Source organism: Chroicocephalus ridibundus, chromosome 11 (assembly GCF_963924245.1).
Source record: "Chroicocephalus ridibundus chromosome 11, bChrRid1.1, whole genome shotgun sequence".
In the NCBI taxonomy this organism is placed as follows: Eukaryota; Metazoa; Chordata; class Aves; order Charadriiformes; family Laridae; genus Chroicocephalus; species Chroicocephalus ridibundus.
The window spans coordinates 2967103-2974362 of NC_086294.1; the positions used below are offsets into that span (position 1 = coordinate 2967103).

Sequence of the window (7260 nt, forward strand, 5' to 3'; positions counted from 1 at the left end):
CGGCTCGCGCTGAGGGAACAGCGCGGGCAGGTCGGGGCGCCACGGGTTGGCAGCCGCCCTCAGCGCCGCCCTCCCGCACAGTCCCGCTGTCCCCGGACGCCACCGCGGGTGACAACCGAAGGGACAGTCCTGGGGTCGCTGTCCTCTGAACCCCTGGTAACACCAGGAAGAAACGCGTCCCCAGCGCCGGCGGAGGCAAACCCTCCTCAGAGAGAGCCAGGGCCCCCCTCATGGCTCCCCTTAGCACTCCCTCTCCTGCCTTCCATGACTGGAAAGGGACAAACAGGTGACACTACCCAGGCATTTTCGCACGTATTTGCCCAAGATAATAATTATTCGTCACTGCCACTTGGCTCTTGACCCCAATGCCTTGTTACCTTTGTAATCAGGCAGGCACTCGTAGTCCCTGCAGCGGCCTAGGCCAGGCAACGGGCACGGCCATGCTCTGTCCACTCAGGCCAAGGACTGCTCTCCTCAGCAGGATGGAGATGTTACCATCTCTACAATAAAATCTAAGACAATGGGCTCTCGATGCCTGTTAGGTTCATTAGAAGATTCTGGCAAAAAAAGCCCACAGCTCCTGTGCAAGGCTTTTCTTCTCATCTGAGCCAATATTGCCACCTGGCGCTGGTATGAGGAAAGTTCACCCTTCCTGCGCTCTCCTTAAATTTGTTGATTTTTATGACGAAAATAGTACTTGTAGAATCAGGCAAGTTATATTTATCATTTAAAATTCTTTCACACTCGATGTCTTTCCAATTTGATTTGGGGCTAAGGACTCAGCCTCTCCGTCGATGTGGGAGCTGCTGTGTTCGGCAGCTTTACAAAGGCGAGGAGGCCGTCTCCAGGGAAAAAGGAAAAAACCCGCCTTTTGAATTCATCGCGGGCTGATTTTTCTTCTCTATATGTGGCTGGAGAGCACAATGAAACAATAACACAGAAGGTATTTGGAAAAAAAAAAACCAACGGACTGGTACAAAATACGTGTTGAAATAATATGAAGTGCTCAGAGAACAATCACAAGAAATGCAGCTCTCTTAACAAGCTCAGGATAAAAAACAATTAAGCGCTCGAAAGCAAACACATAAATCTAAGTTAACAACACTTCTGTGTCTGCTCCGGTACTGCAGAGCAGCAAAAGTAGAGCAAAGCGCCTTGATGGAACATAAAGCAATCCAGCCACTTTTGCCCAGTAGAAGTCACATGGAGATTGCAAAGCGTACGGTGCTAATAAACAGAGCCATAAATCACGTTCGCGTTTCCCTGGGTAGAAGAGAGGGCCTTGCTCCCTTTTCCTCTCGGGTTCTGACAATTTTTATGACATTCCTATGTTTTTTCTTCTCCGGTAGGTGCACAAAGCCTGGTGGATTTGCGAGGGGAGAAAAAGCGGTACCCCTCCAGCTGCCGGAGAGCTGCGGGGCCTCAAGAGCTCTGCGGCTGCTCCCAAGCGCTCCGATGGGATAACCACCGCTGCCAGCAGACTTCCTCCCACCTTTTCTCCTACCTTTTTTGTTACAGCACAACCAGGCCTCCAAGTCTTGGGTTCAGCCCTGAGAGCTTTGCCGCAGAAAGAGTTTTTCAAGGAAATAAGCCAGTCAGCGTGTATTTGTTGCCCATGCTTTAAGTGGCTGACGGTGTGTATTCCTCATTTTTTGCCGATTTCAGAAATACCTGGTACAGCAGCAGGAAGCAGAGCGGCCCCGAGGCAGCGAGTGTGTTTCCTGGAAGTCCACTGGCCGTCGGGCACCCCTCGTTGCCCAGCTGGGGAAGAGGGACATCGCTGGGCACAACGTTAACCCGCAGGAAACCCCAGCATTAGTTTTGCAGGTAGAACTTGCTCATACAGAACCAGTAACGTTATTTATGTATGCCATAGATTTCAACTAAGAAAAACCTCTTTCTTGCTGTCGTTCAATACTTTGACAAATATTTCTGTATAGAGTATAACAAATGCGTATTCAAAGCTCAGCGATACTCAGAGGGCAGAAGGGCTAACAGGTAAGCAAGCAGCATCAGGGACATTTAAAAATTAAGAGAGCCCTGATAGAATTCAGCACTGTAGTTAATTCATTGATATTCTGCATGACAGAAGCACCTGCCTGACATAAACCGTTAACAATTTGGGAACTAACCTGATGCGTGCCACTGTTTTTATCAAAAGCCTCACATTTATATAAACTGCAGCCAGTAGCAACCTAAATAGGTTGATGCTGTTGCACCCTGCAGTTCAAAGCCTATGTAGATGGCACTGCAGCAGCATCTAAGGCAGGATAACCGTCATGTAACGTGACTGAGGGCCATTGAACCGTTTTTTAAAAAACCGAAACCAGAAGTTTTAGCCTAAAAAACTCCCAAGTTTGGGTTATTTCACAAACCTGGGGCTCCCCAGAAGACCGCATTGAATCCAAATGGGTCAGGCATCTTGGCAAGAGCTCCTTTGCTCTGACAACTGCACTTGCTTTTTGAGTTTAAACAACATTTTTGTCTGAATGCATGATGGGCACCTTCCCCCTCCCCAGCAGTTTCAATGTATTTTAAGTATTCGGCAGCACTTCCCAACTCCTCCATCTCTTGTGGGCTTCACCTCCCCTCAGGCCCAGAGAAGGGAGATAACAAGAAACTTCTTTCAAGTCAGGAACCGGAGCATGGGACGGATACCTTGTGAACTGGTACTAGCTGCGTGCGCAGCAGAAATAGGTATTACAGACCTTAATTCCTTTATGGAAAACTTTAAACATCTCCTTCAGAGTGCGTGCAGAAAGGAAGCCTTGTTAAAAACCTGACCACGCAGCAGAGGCTCTGGAGGAGGGGTGCCAGGCACACACTGCTGCCTTCCTGCCTCTCCAGCCTCCCACCGACAAGAATTCAGGGCAGCTTTCACATCCTGCTGTACCCCACAACCCCGCGATATAATGAAAACCAAAATGAGCAAGTTTAAAAATAAATTAAGTTTAATAAAGATATCATTTTAAACAAGCAGTGAGAGGGCATTAACAAATTGTGTATCTAATTTGTGTTATACCTTGCCCGTAACCACCTTTGATGTTTCAAAAGTTACTGCATCCAGATCCTGAAAACAAGTAGTTCTCCAGCAATCCCACTTAAACTGTGTAAGTTTCCATCTTCTCAATCTGTTTCAAATGGCGGCCTACAAAGCGGCACCAACAGCTTACTCCTTTTCTTCTGACAGCTACCGCTGCCCCACCAAGCCCCCTCCTGCAGCAAAACATGCAAACCATTAATTAAAGACATTAAAAAAGATTCAAAGACAGTTAACAGGAGTGTATCTCAAGACCCCAAGTTCAACTCTTAACACTGACCAGTTAATTAGCTGACCTCCATTTTTACACAAAAGATGCAATATTAAATAAAACATCTGTGACAGATTTTTTATTTTTTTTTTTTAATTTTCTGACAGTGCACTGTCTGCATCCCATCTAGGATTAACCCCACGGAGCAGGAGTTACTCCACTCTCGAGCATGCAGAGCGCTGCCAAACCCTGCCACTGCCGAATGCCAGGACAGCACCGGCGGTGCCAGGAGCCACTCAGCAGCGCGTTTCTCTCCCAGCAGCATAACACTATCACAGGCACTGCGCAGCGACGGGTAGCTGACTACCGCTGGGCAGAAAAGAACTCAAAATTGAGGGTTTTAAAGGATGTAGAGGCCCTAAAGTACATCCCCCTCGTGATGCGGGCCTTGCTTCTAACATCTCCCCCAGCAGCAGGGAGCACTACGTGCTTCTCTAGATAAACCAAGGGGTTATTTCCACTCCAGAGCACCACAGGCTGGCACAACAGCCCATTCACAAGCCAGCAGAGGCTATTTATTTACTCAAAATGGCAGAAGGAGCAGTCTTCTTGCCCATTTCCCCTAGTTGACTTGTGGAGAGAGCTCACCCTCGTAGCTCAAAAGGCTCCCGCTCTCTCCCCGTGCCTCACACACAGGTTATTCCCTCACATCTCCTCTCCACAGGCACAGGTCATGCTATGGCAAGACTCGGGGGTTTCCATCGATGAAGGCCACCGTTGAGGAGCTGTTACCCGAGGGCTGTGTCTCCCAGACAGCTCTTTGCCACCCCAGAGCTCCGCGTTACAGCCATCCCCCTCACACGCGCCTCAGCCGCCACACCAGCTGGAAGCCCTAAAGAGAGCACAAGAGAAACATCACTTAAAATATTCAATTAATTAAATCTGTATTAATAGCGCTAAACAGCTGGGATCTGGCTTGTGGAAAGTGGGGAAAAAAAAAATCAAACCGAATAATAGGCTGAAAAATTACTTCTAAACGGCACAGCCTGAACAAATTACCCTCCAGTCCCAGGGCCTCGCAGGTTATCAGCCAGCGTGGGCCGACGGGCACGGCCGCGTTCCAGCCATTAATAACAAGAAAAAAAAAAAAAAAAAAAAAAAAGGGAGTATTTCACGTGGCTTTTTTTTTTTTTTTTTCCCCAGAGCGCCCGGGCAGGGTGAGGCACCACAGGCCTCCCGCCCCGTTGCCCCTCACCTCATGGCGGCCGGGGGAATCCCTGCGCCCCCACCTCGCCTCATGGCGGCCGGGAAGGGGGAGCCCGGGAGCCCCCCCCTCGCCTCATGGCGGCCGGGGAAAAGGAGAATCCCTGCGCGCCCGCCTCGCCTCATGGCGGCCGGGGAAAAGGGGAGCCCCGGCGCTCCCACCACGCCTCACGGCGGACAGGGAAGGGCGGTCCCGGCGCCCCCAGCTCACGGCGGCGGGAGAAGGCGGTCCCGGCGCCCCTACCTCACCTCATGGCGGCCGGAAAGGGGAAGCCCCGGCGCCTCCACCTCGCCTCATGGCGGCGGGAGGAGTCCCTGCGCCCCCACCTCGCCTCATGGCGGCCGTGGAGAAGGGGAGTCCCTGCGCTCCCACCTCACCTCATGGCGGCCGCCCCGTCCAAGCTCCGCCGCTGTGCCTCACGGTGGCGGACGCGGAGAGAGGCCGAGTCCCACCGCGCCGCCCGGGTGGTTCCGCAGGCACCGCCCCGCTCCCCTCGGCCGCCCCCCGCGGGGCGGGCCCGGCCCGGCCCGGATCGGATCCGGTCAGGGCGGTGCCTGCGGGCCCGGGCGGGCTTCTGCGGGTGGGATGGGTGAAATTAAACTGGGTAATGTCGTGAAGGAGACGAACACGCACCGAAAGCCTTCATCCGGGAGAACAGAAGGCTCCGGGGAGACCTTGGAGCCCCTTCCAGTCCCTAGAGGGGCTCCAGGAAAGCTGGGGAGGGACTCTGCATCAGGGAGGGGAGCCATGGGACGAGGGGGAAGGGGTTTAAACTGGAAGAGGGGAGATTGAGATGAGATCTGAGGCAGAAATTGTTTGCTGTGAGGGCGGTGAGCCCCTGGCCCAGGTTGCCCAGAGAAGCTGTGGCTGCCCCATCCCTGGAGGGGTTCAAGGCCAGGTTGGCCGGGGCTTGGAGCAACCTGGGCTGGTGGGAGGTGTCCCTGCCCAGGGCAGGGGGTGGCACTGGCTGGGCTTTAAGGTCCCTTCCAACTGTAACCATTCTGTGATTCTATGAAGACGGCATGGGTCTGCCTTCATCTCCTCTGCCCGGCATCAGAACAAATGCTGGTGGCAAATACTAGCTTGTACCTCATAATGCAGTGCTTGTAGGGACAAATACGGTGTGTTACCATCTCCAGTTCCCAGCTGTGACCGACAATTTGGGTTATAAAAGTGCTTTTCAGCTGAGCCCAGCTGATGCCCCAAAGCTGCTCTGTACGGCACGTGCAGCAGCGATGGCCGAGGGAAACGCGACTGACTGACACAGCGCCTTGGCAGAACTTTTCCGTCAGCGCTTTACTGGATTTTCTTCCCCTTTCCCCCAGCATTGCTCTTTCTTTTGCTCTGGGGACTGAGTCTGTCAGATGCTGTTGAGCCACGGCAGGTACAGAAGGATCACGGTACCCATCCTGCCGCCGCGGGGATGGGGAAGAGCAGGCGGCACGGGGCCAGCAGCGAGTCCCTGGGCACTGGAGGTTTCGGAGCTGAGGATAACAATAAACCAGTAAAGGACCACAGCTCCAGATGTTCGTTACACCCCGGTGTGTCCCATCCTAGGCTATAGCATGCAGCTTTTCGAAGCATTACAGCTCCACACTACTGCAAGTCCCTCGAGCGGACGCCCTGTGCCAGCAGACACTCCTTTGTGTCCTGATTTAACCCATCCTGCTAATTTATGGGAGCGAAATCTCTCAGATGTGAGCCCTCCTTTATTCTGTAACTGAGCGTTTACCCGCCAGGGGTTAAACAGGCTTCTGGAGCCTGTTGCATTGCTTTGAACACAGACTGCGTTGGGTTCAAGGGAGGCTGTGTCTAGATGAGAGGAGCTCTGCTGAAGGCTGGCTGTGCTTTTGTTTTGTGGTAACTTGTATCTCTAATCTGGCTTGAAACAAAGCGCCTCGCTCCCTTCAGCCCCCTGCACTGCACTGGCGGGAGAAACGGAGGATGTATTTAGCTTCCACCAAGCTAAGATGACCAACAGGCCGAGCAGGGATCAAAGAACAACGTGATGATGTTTCCTGGCATCGTCGCCGGCCTGGGAGAGAGGGAAGACCACCACAGACGGGCCAGGCTGCTGCAGCACTGACGCCAAGCACGGCATTGCTGGGCTCAGCCCGTTTCAGACCCTTTTCTCTTCCCCTCGGAGGGATGCAGTGGATGCAGAGAGCACACTGTCATGGTTTGAGAAACCCACAACTATTTGTTCTCGTTTAGATAATTATTCTCTCACCCAATGACCCCTCCCCACCCAGGAAAGGGAACTGGGAAAAAACAAGGAAACACAGGGGTTGAAATATAAACAGATTTAATAGGATAAGGCTAGACAATTCACATCAATAACACTAAAGAACCAGTACAAGGACTATGCCCGGCCCATCCCACCAGCAGGAGCCGTGCACTCCCCGCAGGGACAGCCAAGGTGGGACCCTGCGAGCGCTGCGGCTGCGGGAGGAAGGGAAGGGCTCAGGGCTCCGGCACCGGGGCGAGGAGTGCTCAGGATGGCAGCCAGGGAGGGAGGGAGGGAGGGAGGGAGCTCCTCAGCAAACTTTCCAATTTCTACTGAATGTGCGGTTCCTGGTATGAAATAACCCTGTTGGCAGCTTGGGTCAAGTGCCCGGGTCTCGCTGCTCCTCGTCCCCGCACCTGGGGAGCTCGAAAACACCGAGACCTTGAAACCCGCACCCCAGAGCTGGCTAGAAAGTAAATATTTTCACAAATTCTGACACTAGAGTCTTCTAAAAGTGC

The 7260-nt window shown here is 52.9% G+C and overlaps 1 long non-coding RNA gene and 1 other non-coding gene across 2 annotated transcripts; both read right to left on the reverse strand.

The window, feature by feature from the left end:
- Positions 1-2929: 2929 nt before the first annotated feature.
- On the reverse strand, positions 2930-5013 carry LOC134521927 (uncharacterized). Its single transcript, XR_010072904.1, has 3 exons — positions 4893-5013; positions 3900-4143; positions 2930-3216 (listed from the first exon to the last, which is right to left on the reverse strand). It is a non-coding gene; the product is annotated as an uncharacterized LOC134521927 (long non-coding RNA).
- On the reverse strand, positions 3422-3625 carry LOC134522209 (small nucleolar RNA SNORA74). The gene has a single exon (XR_010072968.1). It is a non-coding gene; the product is annotated as a small nucleolar RNA SNORA74 (small nucleolar RNA).
- Positions 5014-7260: the final 2247 nt, after the last annotated feature.